An 18,371-nucleotide genomic window follows, 5' to 3' on the forward strand; every position below is an offset into this window, starting at 1 on the left:
TTCATCCAGAGTGACCATGGGCCTCTTGGCTGCATCTCTGATCAGTCTTCTCCTTGTATGAGCTGAAAGTTTAGAGGGACGGCCAGGTCTTGGTAGATTTGCAGTGGTCTGATACTCCTTCCATTTCAATATTATCGCTTGCACAGTGCTCCTTGGGATGTTTGAAGCTTGGGAAATCTTTTTGTATCCAAATCCGGCTTTAAACTTCTTCACAACAGTATCTCGGACCTGCCTGGTGTGTTCCTTGTTCTTCATGATGCTCTCTGCGCTTTTAACGGACCTCTGAGACTATCACAGTGCAGGCGCATTTATACGGAGACTTGATTACACACAGGTGGATTGTATTTATCATCATTAGTCATTTAGGTCAACATTGGATCATTCAGAGATCCTCACTGAACTTCTGGAGAGAGTTTGCTGCACTGAAAGTAAAGGGGCTGAATAATTTTGCACGCCCAATTTTTCAGTTTTTGATTTGTTAAAAAAGTTTGAAATATCCAATAAATGTCGTTCCACTTCATGATTGTGTCCCACTTGTTGTTGATTCTTCACAAAAAAATACAGTTTTATATCTTCATGTTTGAAGCCTGAAATGTGGCAAAAGGTCGCAAAGTTCAAGGGTGCCGAATACTTTCGCAAGGCACTGTAACTACAGAACTAAGCCAACATCAGCGTGAGTTTTGGTTGCGAATGGTATGAACTTTGAACTCTTATTCACTACAGAAGTGATACCTCCTAGCTGTTGAGTTAGCAACAGCAGCTGCAAACGAGGGTTAGGAAGGAACAGACAGAGTATCCCGTCTATCACACAACGATGTTACTACAACGTATCCAATTGACCACCAGAGACATTCTTCAAAGGACAAAGGACTCGGTTTGGCAACACGGCCTTCCATCTACCACCAACCTACCGCAGCTCAGAGTAAATATTTCTTTCATTTTTCTTTTCCAAATGGGCGGTAATTTAGAATGCATACAATACTGTATTTACGATAGCACAGTTTCTTCCTTTGGTCCTCAGTCTTCCCGCTCTTTCACTCAAACCCAGGTTTTTACTTTTGTGTAACCAGCTGTCATATCTGTTCCGCCTGCTAGGGACATTTTCCTTTATGACGTAATTTGTAATCAAGGTATGAATATTTCTGTGTATATGTAATTCTGTTTTGATTAGTTAGATATTTAGTAAATAAATAATGAAACCCAATTTTGCATTGCTGATTCAACTTGTTATCCAGGGTTCGTGAAGATCCAAGAATTTACAACTTTCAGATGAGACTGAATAAAGGTGACGATTAATATTGACTGCAATTGATGTCAAATATTTCTAGGTCTTTAAGAGTTTATTCGGAAGATAACAGCTCGATAAATATTATTTTGTGGTGCCCGACTCTCTAGTTAATTACATTTACATGATTAGCTCAATCAGGTAATATTAATTACGGATATTTTCTTTTATAGAATAGCATGTCATATCACTTAATCCAGAATAGCCAAAGACACGACATGTTGAATGAGTGTCCTGTGAACAATCGAAAATATATTCCTTCTCTTTGACCCAGGTAAATATTGTTATTCTGTTCTTATTAACTGCTAAGCCATTACAATTATCTGACTATACTTATTTCACCATTTAACATACATTTAACATACAAGTTTCAAATATATTCATCATAATATGTTTGTAAATTTACCATTAAAAAGTACAATAGTGATTGAGTGTCCATATAGCTGTACCATGATATTTTGCATATTGCTACTAACCCACCAAATGTTCTCCAATACTCTACCCAGCAAAACCCCGCCCAAGTTGGGTTGTCATCTCAGTGACCGGCAGACCAACCCCGTCCCCCCGGATCCCTAGTCCCCCCGAAAGGCCAGGACCCATTCTTCGAAAAGAGCACACATTGCCACCCACTTAACAGAAGCAGATCAACCGCTAAAAGTATTTCCAGTATTCTCACCACAATTTACTTTATATATTGCTTTAAAAGAAAATACAGATGCCTCACAAGTCCTCAACTGGTAGCTTCATTAAATAGTACCTGCAAAATACTTGTCTCAACGTCAACAGTGAAGAGGCGACTCCGGAATGCTGGCGTTCTAGGCAGAGATGCAAAGAAAAAGCCATATCTCAGACTGGCCAATAAAAATAAAAGATTAAGATGGGCAAAACAACATAGACACTGGACAGAGACACCACTGGAAACCACTGGATACCAGGACAACAGGAGAGTATATATTTTTAAGTACTGGACAGCTTTGTGACATTAAATGGACTTTGGAAGTCAAGATGTGTTGGTATCTGTACTGATGTGGAAGCAGTTGCAAGCAGTTGCTCTTGATGCCACTTGTGTACACTGCAGCATCCACCGAGAGGCGCTTGCTGCCAAAGCTTTCTTTACTGACCATAATTTTCACTTGTCTGACCGCTTGCATGATGACGAGTTTCTCACACGACTGGCCTATCTGGGTGATGTTTTTTTTGCCTGTATGATCTGAATCTAGGATTACAGGGACTCTCCGCAACTATATTCAATGTGCGGGACAAAATTGAGGCTATGATTAAGAAGTTGGAGCTCTTTTCTGTCTGCATTACAAGGACCTTCCATCATGCCCTGCCTCCAGTCCACTTACCGATATCTGAACAAGAGAGCCTCATCAAAATTGCAGCAAGTGGTTCTGTGAAAATGTAATTTAATCAGAAGCCACTGCCAGATTTCTGGATTTGGCTGCGCTCAGAGTATCATGCCTTAGCAAATCTCTCTGTTATGACACTGATGCCCTTTGCACCAGCATCCCTATGTGAGAGTGGATTCTCCGCCCTCACTAGCATAAAAACGAAATACAGGTACCGACTGTGTGTGGAAAATGATTTAAGACTGAGACTCTCTCCAATACAACCTAACATTGCAGAGTTAAGTGCATCATTTCAAGCACACCCTTCTCATTAACCTGTGGTGAGTTATTCACAATTTTCGATTAACAAATAAAGTTTTATATAAGTAAGATGGCGAAATAAAGAGCAAAATGATTGATTGTTATTATATTATTATATGTGTGCCCTGGTACTATAAGAGCTCTTTGTCACTTCCCACGTGCCGGGTTGTGACAAAAACTCATTCTTATGTTTAATGAATGTATCGTATCGTGTGTGTGTGTGGCAGGCTTACAATGATGGCAAAAAATAATATTTGAGAGTGCGCTGACCTTGGTGCTAGAGGGGGTATGCAGCTGGAGGTTGAATGTTTGAAGGTGTACGGGACTATCAGGTGTTCCCAGTTTGGGAATACCTGATGCAGATAGATGTAGTGTACTAACATTAAATAGCTGGTGCATCATTTCCAATTAATAGAAAGTTGGGCAAGCTAGCAAGCATTTCAGCCAGGTAGCCTAGGACAACAAAAACTAAAATTGTGCAGACCGTTCAGACAACATGAAAGAGGAGGATGGCATTGTCGTCTCTCTAGAAGTTGGGTGAGTCAACATGTTCTCTAATTGCATGTATGCACACACACACACACACACACACACACGCAGAAATCAGTACCATGGACAGCCACATCATATTTAGCTTATGTTGATTGTACTAAATCATTTTTTGTTATATTTTAGGTGTCACTGTATTAGACTAAGTATAGGTGATTAGATGATATTGAAGTTGAAATTGTGCTTAAATGGTGGAGGCAGCTGCTGTTTTCTTTGCGACTTTCGGTAACTCTTCATGGTTCTTAATCAATAGTTCTTTAGTATTCTGAAAATGTCGGAAACATGACCACTCTTAACATTGCTGTAGGTCATGTAACTGTTTGTTACAGTGGTTCCTCCTTTAAAAGTTGCAATCTTACACCGCAGGAAATAAAGGTACCAGGCATCATGGCTTCATTGCTCCAGACCACCGCAGGGGGAGCTAGAGCACTCTTTATGCATTTGGGTCCCAAGGTTTTTATATGACCAATCATATCGAGTGGTTCCAATGACGAATTTGACGCAAGCCATCCGTTGCTGCTGACTTTCAATCTAAAGCAGCAGTCATTTTCAGGATACGTCAATACAGCACAGAAAGCTTAAGACCAGACTGGTATTGTGGTTGTTCATTAGGTGATGGGAAATGTGCAATATGCATACAAAATAATATACTTACCTTCCTTGAAAATCCATCTATACCGCCAAAGATGCCAATGTTGTATCTTGAAAAAAAGCATTGGAATTAAAAGTGACATGTTTAACCTATTAACCTGCTTCATTATTTATGTATGACCAGTTGGTGAAGAACAACTCCAATTTCATACAACATAGAATTTTTTTCTACGAATAAAAAAGTTTAAATAACTTCTTAGATTTGATGGAGACATTATACATCTTAGTAGCTTTTCTCGACACAACCTAACGATGTTAACATTTTGTTCCTGAGGACGTGAGGACAGCTGTCCATACATTTAAAAGGGCTAATCTCAACATGGGGGTGACGATCGACACACTGGAAGGATGAATTTCGACTATACCAGCCAGAATGTAGCATGAGCTTTTAGTATGGCAACTTGGCATGAACTTTGAACTCTTATTCACTAAAGAAGTGATACATCCTAGACGTCGAGTTAGCTGCAGCAGCTGTAAACGTGGGCTAGGAAAGGACGAACATTCTCTTCAGAAAGACAGGGTACTACAACATATCCGTTCTACCACACGACGATGGTACTACAAAATATCCTTTCTACCACAAGACATATTCTTCAAAGGACAAGGGAAATCTCTACTGGGAAACCCAGCTTTCCATTTTCGACCAATCTATCGAAGCGCAGATCAGAGTAAATATTTCTTGCATTAACCTTTTCCAAAAGGGCGGTTATTTAGAATGCATAAGATTCTGTATTTACGATACCCTAGCTTCATAAGGTTCAATAGAGACCCAATCTTACCGCACTTTCATTCAAACCCAACCCCCTTTCTTTGTGTAACCAGCCATCATATCAGTTCTGTCCGCTAGGGACGTTATCTTGTATGACATAATTAGTAATCAAGTATGATCCATCCTGTGTATATGTAATTCTGTGTGATTATTTAGATATTTAGTAAATAAATAATTAAACCAAATGTTGTATTGCTGATTCAACTTGGTAGCCAGTGTTCGTGAAGATAACCAATAATTTTACGATGTTCAGATGAGACTGAATAAGGTGACCATTAATAATTGACTGCTATTGATATAAAAGATTACCAGGTCTTTAGAGTTTATTCCAAAGACAAAAGCTCTATAAATATTATTTCGTGGTCACCTGACTTCCTAGTAAATTACATTTGCATGATTAGTTTACTCAGGTAATATTATTTGATAAAATTATTATTGAGAAATTATTTGATAAAATAGCATGTCATATATCACTTCATTCATAGTATAGACACAACACGACTATGAAACAAATAGGACATGGCTTGCTTATGAGTTGTCATGAAAAAAAGTTTGATGAATTCAACTGAAAATGGCGAGAACAGGCATTCATAGCTAAATGTTTTTGGTTAGCTTGAGAATAATAAATGCATGATTAATTATTCTATGGTACGTAGGTATGTATGTAATATAGTAGAATGTTTTGAACCGACACTGAATCGTATGAGCTAACTACTAGCTATGTATAAGTTGGATAGAACAACGCACAGTGCTGCTTACCTGAGATGACATCATCACACAGTTCTTCGTATGTGTCCGCTATGACTTCCCTTGTGTCGGAAAGAAAGACTGAGCAGTATTGGTTGTAGCCAAACTGATACAAAAAAATTGCCAAAAGTGTTGTTTTCACATACAAGTTTTGCGCTCTATTACAAAATATTTGATTGCAACATTTTTTTTTTACTTTGAAGCCTCGTTTTTGCTTTCAGAACAATTATTTTTTATTGATTTTTTTGTTGTTGCTCTTGACAAAAATATACAAATGTACCTCCATAGCATATAACAATTTGCCTGTGAATAACCATATGCAGAATTCTTGATGCACAGCCGAATATGCTGCCATATCCTGCCAGCACACCCACAAGAGAGCCACTCAGAGAATGACGTGTGGAAGAGGGCGAGGAAGGAGATGGGAGTAACAATTTGTTGCAAGTAGGGGAGGGGGACTAATAGCTGAACAATAGACTATTCAACCTTTACTAAAGAATAGTCTAATAGCCGAGCTAGGTGTGAAACCTTCCCCATCCCCCATCACAGACCAGATTTGCCCTAATGACCAAGGGGGAGTTAAAGCAATGATTATGCTTTTAGGTTCCAATGCACTACTGTGTCTCTAACTGACAATGAATGGGCAATATAAACCAAATAATAAACGGATAACTGTGCACAACTTCAAATAAAAAGAGCAGGGAGTTTGTTTCGAACTCTCAACCTTCTTGCCCGAAGTCCGGCGCGCTATCGACTGTGCACCAAAAGCATGCTCAAGCCGCAGAGTCGATAGAGCGCGTCATCGCGGTGAACCACAAAGCATATCATTACAGCAGTATTTACCAGTACGTTAGCTATCTACCTAACGTTAGTAGTTAAACTTGCCAGTATATTAACTATACGCTATCTAACTACCCAACGTTTATTGACTTGATTATTCCCGTCATTCTTAGCTTAGCTAAATGGTCGTTGTTCGTTCTCAATGGACATTCAGGTGCTTTCGTAAATTCGCTCTGACTATCTACTCTGATTTTAGAGCACTCTCGTCTGAGTGCACCAGAGCGCAGAATAATGAATTTATGAGTGCTTAACACCGGATGAATATGGCCGGTGTCAGTAAACGTCGGCAAAAGAAGATAATGAAATTGTTTCCAGCAGCACAGTTACAGTCACCAACTCTCTGGTTAACACGGAAACTGCCTAACCAGCTCTACTAGGGCGACTAAAATGGTCAGAGTGGTCTCATTTGTGTCTGGAAGTAGCTAGCAAGCTAGCCAACGTTAGTTTGGGTGCTCGACTGCAGTGGTAAGATTTCACAACACACTGTGTGCCCTCAGGCCACTACTTCACCACTATAACATATCTATATTACTAAATCTGTGTGTATGTATAGTGTGTATGTTATTGTATGTGGGTGTGTGAGTGTGTGTGTGTGTGTCTGTGCCAATGTTTGTGTTGCTTAACAGTCCCTGCTGTTCCATAAAGTGTTTTTTTTAATCTGTTTTATAAAATCAAATTTTACTGCTTGCATCAGTTACTTGTTGTAGAATAGAGTTCCATGTAGTCATGGTTCAATGTAGTACTGTGTGCCACCCATAGTCTGTACTGGACTCGGGGACTGTGAAGAGACCTCTTGTGGCATGTCATGTGGGTATGCATGGGTGTCCGAGCAGTGTGCCAATAGTTTTGACAGACAGCTCGGTGCATTCAACATGTCAATACCTCTCATAAATACAAGTAGTGAGGAAGTCAATCTCTCCTCCACTCTCCTCCACTTTCAGCCAGGAGAGATTGGCATGCAAATTATTAATATTAGCTCTCTGTGTACATCCAAGTGCCAGCCGTGCTGCCCTGTTCTGAGCCAATTGCAATTTTTTTGTGGCACCTGACCACACGACTGAACAGTAGTCCAGGTGCGACAAAACTAGGGCCTGTAGGACCTGCCTTGTTGATAGTGTTGTCAAGAAGGCAGAGCATTACTTTATTATAGACAGACTTTTCCACATCTACTACTATTGCATCAATAAGTTTTGACCATGCCAGTTTACAATCTAGGGTTACTACAAGCAGTTTAGTCATCTCAACTTGCTCCACATTATTTAATACAAGATTTAGTTGAGGTTTAGGGTTTAATTAGTATTTTGTTCCAAATACAATGCATTTAGTTTTAGAATTATTTAAGGCTAACTTATTCCTTGCCACTCACTCTGAAACTAACTGCAGCTCTTTGTTGAGTGTTGCAGTCATTTCAGTAAAAGTAGTAGCTGACGTATATAGTGTTGAGTCATACATAGAACCTCTGACTTTACTCAAAGTCAGTGGCATGTCGTTAGTAAAAATTGAAGAAAACAAGGGGCCTAAACAGCTGCCCTGGGAAATTCCTGATTCTAACTGGATTATAGTTGATAGGCTTCCATTAAAGAACACCCTCTGTGTTCTGTTAGACAAGTACCTCTTTATCCATATTATAGCAGGGGGTGTAAAGCCATAACACATACATTTCCCCGGCAGTAGACTATGATCACTAATGTCAAAAGCTGCACAGAAGTCTAACAAGACAGCCCCCACAATTATTTGATCTCAATGACTCTTGGGCCGATGAGAGTTTCATGGACACTATCCTGGTGTCAGAGCTGGGCATCCCCACTTAGCCCCTCTCCATTCCCATGGACGTTAGAGCGTTGGATTGTCACCCACAATACAACTCCGATCAACCTGCGAGTGTTAGCGAACCACAGTGTGACTATGCAGTTCATGCTAATCAAGTCTCCTCAGGTACCCATGGCATTGGGCTCCAGCGTCACAATCCCCTCATCGACTGGACTGCTGATGCTATCATGGGCTGGAGCCCATTCTGCCACGCTCATTACCTGAAGGCGGCGCAGCCTGCCCCGGGACATCTCCCTGTGGGCTCGGAAGAAGCCTCAGAACTCTCCGCTGTTCCCTCAGAATACCAAGACCTCCAGGAGGTTTTCAGCAAGGCCCGGGCCGCTTTGCATCCTCCACATCGACCATATGACTGCGTGATCGACCTTCTCCCGGGCACTACACCACCCTGTATTCACTGTCCGGTCTGGAAACCAAGGCTATGGAAATGTACATGGAGGATTCCCCGGATGCAGGGTTTATCTGTCCTTCTGTCTCCCCCGCTGTTCTTCTTTGTGGAGAAGAAGGACAAAACCCTGCACCCGTGCATCGACTACCGGGGCCTCAATGACATCATGGTTAAGAACCGCTACCCCCTACTACTCATCGCCTCCGCTTTCAAGCCGCTCCAGGGGGCCACCATTTTCTCTAAGATGGACCTGCGGAACGCCTACCATCTGGTGTAGATACGGGAAGGTGACAAGTGGAAGACAGCTTTCAACACGGCCAGTGGACACTATGAGTACCTGGTTGCCAACGCTCCTGCTGTGTGCCATGCCCTGATTAACGACGTTCTCTGCAACATGTTGAACCGGTTCATGTTTGTCTACCTCGACGACATCCTTGTCTTTTCTCGCTCAGCTCAAGGCCACGTTCTCCATGTCAGACAAGTCATCCAGGGTCTCCTAGAGAACCAGCTTTTTGTGAAAGCAGAAAAATGCCAATTCCATCGCTCCACCATCTGCTTCCTTGGATATATCATCGCTGCTGGTAATGTGCAGATGGATCACGGAAAGGTGAAGGAGGTGGTGGATTGGCCCAACCCATGTCCAGTGTGCAGCTGCAACGCTTCCTGGGATTTGCCCTTTTCTATCGTCATTTTATCCAGGGTTACAGCATCCTGGCTTCCCCCATTTCAGCACTCACCTCTCCCAAGGTCCCACATGGTCCCCAGCTTCTGAATGGATGCTCTTGGACCTCTTCACCGCAACTCCCATATTTATCCATCAGGACCTGTCCCGTCATTTCGTGGTGGAGGTCAATGCTTCGGACATCGGAGTCGGGGCTGTCCTGTCCCAGCGTTCTGCCCTGGACCATAAGGTGCATCCCTGCACCTCTTTCTTCCATCATCTTAATGCCACGGAGAGGAATTACGATGTGGGCTAACCGGATGTTTGTCCCAGACGCTGCCCATTCCCTGGTCCTGGAATGGGCTCATTCCTCCTGGCTTGCCTGTTACCCTGGCTCCCGTCGGACCCTGGCCTTTATTCTACAATGCTTTTGGTGGCCCACCATGGTCCCTGAAATCTCTGCAGTCGTCGCCGACTGCACTGTCTGGTCCTCCTTCAACCACTTCCTGTCCCTCACCGTCCCTGGTCACAAATATCTCCCTCCATCTGATGGCAACACCACTATCCTTACGGTGGTGGACAGGTTTTCCGAAGCCGCCCATTTCATTTCCCTCCCCAAGCTACCCTCAGCCAAGGAGATGGGCCAGCTCATGGTGCAGCATGTCTTCCGGATCCATGGGACTTCCAGTGGACATAGTCTCCGACCGCGGTCCTTAGTTCTCGTCCCGGTTCTGGAAGGCATTCTGCACACTCATTTGGTAGTCGGCCAGCCTGTCCTCCGGGTTTCACCCCAAGTCGGCCAGTTGGTGAGCCAATCAGGACCTGGAGATGACTCTTCGCTGCCTTGTCTCCACCAACCCCACCACCTGGAGCCAGTAACTCGTTTGAGTGGAATACGCCCGCAACACCCTCCCCTGCTCAGCCACTGGTCTCTCACCTTTCGTGTGTTCGATGGGTTATCAGCTCCTGCTCTTCCCTGAGCAAGAGGAAGAGGTCAGCATACCCTCAGCCCAGATGTTCATCCTCCGCTGTCACCGTACCTGGAAGAGAGCCCGGTCTGCTCTTCTCAAGACCACCTCCAGGTATTGATGACAGGCGGACCGCCCCTGGAACCAGGGTCCCCGCTATCGTCTCGGGCAGAGGGTATGGCTGTCCACACGTGATCTGCCCCTTTGGGTGGAGTCCCCCAAACTTTCCCCCCGTTTTATCGGCCCTTTCACCATCTCTAAGATTCTTAGCCCATCTGCTGTTTGTCTTCTGTTGCCCTGCACCCTCCGTATACATTTCATGTATCAACGGTTAAACCTCTGTCTCACAGCCCAGTCTCCTCTGCCTGCCCTGACCCTGAGCCTGCCTGCCGTTCTGTACCTTACGGACTCTGCCCTGGATTACAGACCTCTGCCTGCCCTTGACCTGTCGTTTGCCTTCCTCCTGTTTTGTAAGTAAACTTCTGTCATTAGAACTGTCTACATCTGGGTCTTATCTTGAGTTCTGATAATAGTACATATTAATTAAAGTGAATATGAATCCCGATTGTAAAGCCCATATGGTTGAGTATTCCCCATGAATAACCTCGAGAGACTATGTCTAATGAGACTATGTCTACAATAAATCCAACCAGATCTGATATCTGAAGGCAATTATATTATACATCAAAGTGGGATGACAGCTAACCACAGCTGCAAATATTAAAGTTGTAATTTATCAAGCTCTCTTCTCCTGGGGGAAAACATGGAGCAAATAACATTGCAGCAAATGCTATATGCCAACACAAACTCTGCGATGGAAAGAATACGCTGTAGCCTGGGATCAGAGGTTTTAAAGAGGGCTTTTGATTACATCTGATGAGGAAGTATTCCAAGTTGGGAGAGCAGAAACTCGCAAGTTTCTGTACGTTTCTCCCGTCGCATATGTTGTTGGTCATAAAACAGAGCTCACCACCTTTGCTCTTGCTAGAGAGAGCCCGTTTCCTATCCGCTTGAAAAACTGTCAAACCCGCTGGTTGTATATAATCCGTTTGGATTTCAGGGGAAAGTCTCAGCAAAACCAAGTATGTTTCAGGATCTGATGCCTCTATGGAAGGGATCCTCACTCTGAGTTCGTCAAGTTTGTTTATTAATGATTGAACATTGGCGAGTAGCTGGCTTGGTAATGGAGGATGGGTTGTCCGGTGTCTTAATCTCACTAAGACCTCGCCCCCTCTGCATCTCTGTTGGAGTCTTTGCTTCCCACTCTCCGGTAGGACTCCCAAGCAGTTTGACACCTTGCCAAAGAAGCTAGTCCATTGTTCCGCTGTCTCAGGGAATTCAGGGAGGTCAGTTGGACGGTGAGTACCCAGCGATTCTACCTGGGTGTTTGTAGTAACGCCTAAAACAAACTAATTAAGAACATTTGAGAATAACACTAGAGAAAACGCTAAAAAAAGTAGTAACTTGCATTGTTTTATCGGAGTTCGAGGCAAGCCGCCCTCTGTCGGTGCCATTTTAGCTTAGCCAACACAGAAGGCAATGCCCGTTGTTTGAAAACTATTGCTGAAAAACAGCAAGTGAGAGAATGAAGGTACGTTGACATATTAATACATCCCAAGATTTACTCCCATTAGTTGATAGAGAGGAAGGTGACAATTGCAAGAGGGAGCCCATAGTGTAGGTTAAACAGCAAGCGTGAGGAATGTGCATTATTGTGCCGTGATTATAGGCTTTAAGGTAAAGAGGTGAATGACAGTCCACACATAGGAAAGAAAAGAAACAAGACTGAAACAGGGCTGAGGATGATACGTTTGAATTCAGTCCCACTATGCCCTTAGAATATGAAACAAACTGAAGTATGCTATGCTTACTGGATGAAGATAAACAAGCATTCAGTCCAAACTTCCTGATTGAACTTTTATAAATGACATATTATGTACAAATGTTACTACACACAGTTTAGTTTCTCATGAAGTTTGACTGACAACGGCAGTGTCACCCTCTTTGACATCTGTAGGGAAAAATAGTTTCTTAGAGGGTGAAATGCAAAATCTATTTTAAAAGAGAAAAATAGGGTCTCCTTGTCTGAAAGCTTAACTAAAAGGCATATGTTGGTTTTTGTGTTAGACCTCATTTTCCACTTACTTTTAGTGTTGAAGCATCATCAAATCAAATTGTATTTGTCACATGCACCGAATACAACTTACAGAGAAATGCTTACTTACAAGCCCTTAACCAACAGTGCATTTTTAAGAAAATACCTCAACAAAAAATATGTACACGTACGCTACGGTCACAAGACGCAGGCCTCCTAATTGTCCTTAGAATTTCTAAGCAAACAGCTGGAGGAAGGGCTTTCTCCTATAGAGCTCCATTTTTATGGAACGGTCTGCCTACCCATGTCAGAGACGCAAACTCGGTCTCAACCTTTAAGTCTTTACTGAAGACTTCTCTCTTCAGTGGGTCATATGATTGAGTGTAGTCTGGCCCAGGAGTGTGAAGGTGAACGGAAAGGCTCTGGAGCAACGAACCGCCCTTGCTGTCTCTGCCTGGCCGGTTCCCCTCTTTCCACTGGGATTCTCTGCCTCTAACCCTATTACAGGGGTTGAGTCACTGGCTTACTGGGGCTCTCTCATGCCGTCCCTGGAGGGGGTGCGTCACCTGAGTGAGTTGATTCACTGTTGTGGTCATCCTGTCTGGGTTGGCGCCCCTCCTTGGGTTGTGCCATGGCGGAGATCTTTGTGGGCTATACTCGGCCTTGTCTCAGGATGGTAAGTTGGTGGTTGAAGATATCCCTCTAGTGGTGTGGGGGCTGTGCTTTGGCAGAGTGGGTGGGGTTATGTCCTTCCTGTTTGGCCCTGTCCGGGGGTGTCCTCGGATGGGGCCACAGTGTCTCCCGACCCCTCCTGTCTCAGCCTCCAGTATTTATGCTGCAGTAGTTTGTGTCGGGGGGCTAGGGTCAGTTTGTTATATCTGGAGTACGTCTCCTGTCCTATTCGGTGTCCTGTGTGAATCTAGGTGTGCGTTCTCTAATTCTCTCTTTCTCTCTTTCTCTCTCTCTCTCGGAGGACCTGAGCCCTAGGACCATGCCCCAGGACTACCTGACATGATGACTCCTTGCTGTCCCCAGTCCACCTGGCCGTGCTGCTGCTCCAGTTTCAACTGTTCTGCCTTATTATTATTTGACCATGCTGGTCATTTATGAACATTTGAACATCTTGGCCATGCTCTGTTATAATCTCCACCCGGCACTGCCAGAAGAGGACTGGCCACCCCACATATGCCCTCTCTAATTCTCTCTCTCTCGGAGGACCTGAGTCCTAGGACCATGCCCCAGGACTACCTGACATGATGACTCCTTGCTGTCCCCAGTCCACCATACTGTGCTGCTGTTCCAGTTTCAACTGTTCTGCCTTATTATTATACGACCATGCTGGTCATTTATGAACATTTGAACATCTTGGCCATGTTCTGTTATAATCTCCACCTGGCACAGCCAGAAGAGGACTGGCCACCCCACATAGCCTGGTTCCTCTCTAGGTTTCTTCCTAGGTTTTGGCCTTTCTAGGGAGTTTTTCCTAGCCACCGTGCTTCTACACCTGCATTGCTTGCTGTTTGGGGTTTTAGGCTGGGTTTCTGTACAGCACTTTGAGATATCAGCTGATGTACGAAGGGCTATATAAATAAATTTGATTTGATTTGAAATTTGATATTTCTTTAGACTCCAGGGTTTGAGGGTGGCGACATCTCAACATGGCCCTCATATTTTTTTAACGTTGAACAACAGTCTTTTGTTTGGTTTAGGAATGGTGGCTATATTTGTTGGTAGAGTGGGGAGTTTCAGTTGTGGAGCATCCATATTTCACTATCTTGTCCATTCTTCTCTTCAGCATATGATCAATCAGCTGGTATCCGAAAGTCTGTGTGGTTGGTGTGTAAATCTTCCTGGCCACCCACCCTTTTGACTGTTTAGGGTATACAGAATTGTACCTTGGGATGCCTGAAAAACAACAGTCACACATTTTATGTCACAATAATTGTATTTAGATTTGTGGTGTCTCATTTGGCTATAACCATGAAGATAAAGACGCTACCAAGTAGGACAATGACTAATGAAGGACATTTATTTTTAGACGAAATGGCTAAAGGAGCTGAAAGGATGGTAATTCACAAAACCTTTATTTCAATTAAGCTGTCCTGGTGAGACAGAACATTTGTGTTTGTGTTAGAACTAAGGGCAGGTTCTGGATTGGTTGATTGGTATTCAGAGTTGTGTGACTGCCTTTTGGCATGTACTTCAGCATTGCGTTGTGAAATACTTCTAAAGGTCCTAAAAACATGTTCAGAAGACCGTAGGTCCAGATAGTCTGAGCCGGTTTGTATTACCATTTATACAATGGTTGGTTCTTATCTTGAATGCTGACTGGTTGAAACTGCATTCCAGCCGGTGTCTATTCGACAAGTTACCACTGGCTAAATCTATGAAGTTAAAATGCCTATTTCCTCTGTTCCATCTGACTGCGCAATCCACTGTCTCATAAGCCCAGCTAGGCAATTTATAAACTTGATCTCCAATATAAAAAGCATCTAGACATTATCTCACATTTATTTTCAACAAAAATGTTTTCATTAGCGGAGATTTGTATAAAGCCTGCTGTTTGTCTTTCTGACATTTGCAACATTTTCAATATTCAAATTCGATCTCCAGCTGTCCCATAGTAATGAACAACTTTTTCAACTGCTTTGTATATATCCATAAAAACGTATGCCAGCTGATTCATAATTTAGACTGGCTGAAAAAGGCATCGCGGAAGTCGCGATGAGAAGTCACGATGAGACAGACAGGCAGCCTTTTTTAGTCAGTCTAAATTATGAATCAGCTGGCATGAGTTTTTATGGATATATACAAAGCAAAGTCAGTTGAAAAAAAGGTCAAATTAAAACAAATTGCAGCTAGTTTGCAGTCTTTCAAGCTTCAGTTTGAAGTGATTGTGTTAGCTGTGTTGTTGGCTAGCTTCTCTGAACAATGGTCCCAATGAGAGAGCACATTTTCTATTCCAGGTGCCTCATTAGCACATTGTTATGGATGTATCCAAATAAATGTCACTAGAAAACAAATGCAGCTACTGTTAGTTTGGCTGCAATGTTTGACATGACTGTAAGTTAGCCGTAGTTGGCTAGTTAGCAAGGAAAATATAAGAATGTTGCCAGCCAGTATGGCAATGGAACATTTAGAACGAACAACTGAGTCGCATCCTTAGATAGAGAACAAAAAGACTGAACATGTCACGTTCTGACGTTTATTTCCTTTGTTTTGTCGTTATTTAGTATGGTCAGGGCGTGAGTTGGGGTGGGCAATTTGTTTTTCTATGATTTGGGGATTTCTATGTTTCGGCCTAGTATGGTTCTCAATCAGAGGCAGGTGTGATTAGTTGTCTCTGATTGAGAATCATACTTAGGTAGCCTGGGTTTCACTGTTTGTTTGTGGGTGATTGTCTATGTTAGTTGCTTGTGTCATCACAGTTCTCATTATAGCTTCACAGTCGTTATTTGTTTATTGTTTTGTATAGTTTGTATTCAGTGTTCAGTGCTTTTTTTTCATTAAAAACTTCATCATGAACACATACCACGCTGCATTTTGGTCCGGTCCTTACGACGATTGTGACATAACAACTGGCAACCGGACCTATAGAATGAACGACCAGCCGGCTTGTGTAGCAATCCTAGATATGCGTCGGGACTATATCTTGTGGATGGATGAAAAATATGTTTTTAATAAAATAAAATAAAAAAGTTTTAATGAAAATATGTCAATCATTATTTGAATATGTTGGTAACCCATTGTATAAAAGTGATAATGCCCTTGAAGCCCGTGTTTGGAGCATATATTGGCTCGACTTCATTTCGGGCCTAACAACATCCGTGCCAATATATCCTTCAAACACCAGCGTCTCGGGCATTATCCCTTAAATAGTTATTATATAGGTGAATGTGGTTGCTCTCTGCATCTCCTGTGTTTGCTCCTCAGGTGGAGAGATGTGCTGGGGTGGTAGACACAAAACTATTGCCCTCAATCAACATCTTACAGAGGGGAATTGTTGAAAGAAATTGTACAAAGCTACACATTCAAATAGTAAAAAATTGGGAAAATCAAGCATAACCTTGCATGATACGAACCCCACATGTTTTTCCTTTATGATTTATGAATACACAACATCAGTAGTACACTATAATTTTGTGTTAGAGATTAAATACCTGACCAATATCTCTCATTAGGCCTTTGTCATACACTACAGATGACAGAGCCCTGTAAGCTGGCCAGTCTTCAGCCATATCTTCCTCCCCTGTTGGTCCTCTGAAAGACTGTCATGGAGATAGTTGTGTTCCACTCCATCCCCTGTCCATTGGTGGATTCCACAAACATGTTAAAGCATGGACTTCCAACAGTCTCTGAGCTCCTGATCAAACATGTACATAAATGTGGAGTGCTATTATAATAAATCTCTTTTCAACAGATATATTGAATACCATAACAGTGGTGTCAGTGTCAATCGTATAGCCTACATTGTTGGTTACACTACAGAAGCCCATGAGTGATATGAGTTGTAAAACATGATCATGAAGTATGAATGAAGTATGTAATTCTGGCTCTAATCTGGGAATATCTGAATACATGGAATGTGAAAAAGTGATTGCCTCTATATGTACTGCAAGACTACTGCAGGTGATTGGAAATGCATTGCTGCCACTTTACAGAGGAGAGTTCTCAAATTGAACATTTTATTAACCTGCGCTAAATAAATCAATACACAAACAGCTGGTGTCTCTGTCATGGACTAAGAAATAGAACAAAAATAGTGTGGCAATATATCAGTGGCAATATATCAGAACCTGAGGATATTTTCCCATTTAGTCCTCTTTAGAAGAACCGATCTCAGTCCTCGTCAAAAAAAAGCGAAATAACTCAGTTCTCTATGTATTCACACTGCCTTACTTCCGGCGCCGACAGAGATGGCCGCCTCACTTCGCGTTCATAGGAAACTATGCAGTTTTTTTTTTTTTTACGTGTTATTTCTTACATTGGTACCCCAGGTCATCTTACGTTTCATTACATACAGTCGAGAAGAACAACTGAACATAAGAGCAGCGTCAACTCACCATCAGTACGACCAAGAATATGACTTTCGCGAAGCGGATCCTGTGCTCTGCCTTTCACCCAAGACAACGGAATGGATCCCAGCCGGCGACTAAAAAAAATGACTTCGTAAAAGGGGGAAACGGAGCGGTCTTCTGGTCAGACTCCGGAGACAGGCACATCGTGCACCAATCCCTAGCATTCTTCTCGCCAATGTCCAGTCTCTTGACAACAAGGTTGATGAAATCCGAGCAAGGGTAGCATTCCAGAGGGACATCAGAGACTGTAACGTTCTTTGCTTCACGGAAACATGGCTCACTGGAGAGACGCTATCAGAGTCGGTGCAGCCAACTGGTTTCTCCACGCATCGCGCCGACAGAAACAAACATCTTTCTGGTAAGAAGAGGGGCGGGGGCGTATGCTTCATGGTTAACGTGACGTGGTGTGATCGTAACAACATACAGGTACTCAAGTCCTTCTGTTCACCTGATTTAGAATTCCTCACAATCAAATGTCGACCACATTATCTACCAAGGGAATTCTCTTCGATTATAATCACAGCGGTATATATACCCCCCCAAGCAGACACATCGATGGCTCTGAATGAACTTTATTTGACTCTTTGCAAACTGGAATCCATTTATCCGGAGGCTGCATTCATTGTAGCTGGGGATTTTAACAAGGCTAATCTGAAAACAAGACTCCCTAAATTTTATCAGCATATCGATTGCGCAACCAGGGCTGGAAAAACCTTGGATCACTGCTATTCTAACTTCCGCGACGCATATAAGGCCCTGCCCCGCCCTCCTTTCGGAAAAGCTGACCACGACTCCATTTTGTTGATCCCTGCCTACAGACAGAAACTAAAACAAGAAGCTCCCGCGCTGAGGTCTGTTCAA

Source organism: Oncorhynchus tshawytscha, linkage group LG01 (assembly GCF_018296145.1).
Source record: "Oncorhynchus tshawytscha isolate Ot180627B linkage group LG01, Otsh_v2.0, whole genome shotgun sequence".
Classification (NCBI taxonomy): Eukaryota; Metazoa; Chordata; class Actinopteri; order Salmoniformes; family Salmonidae; genus Oncorhynchus; species Oncorhynchus tshawytscha.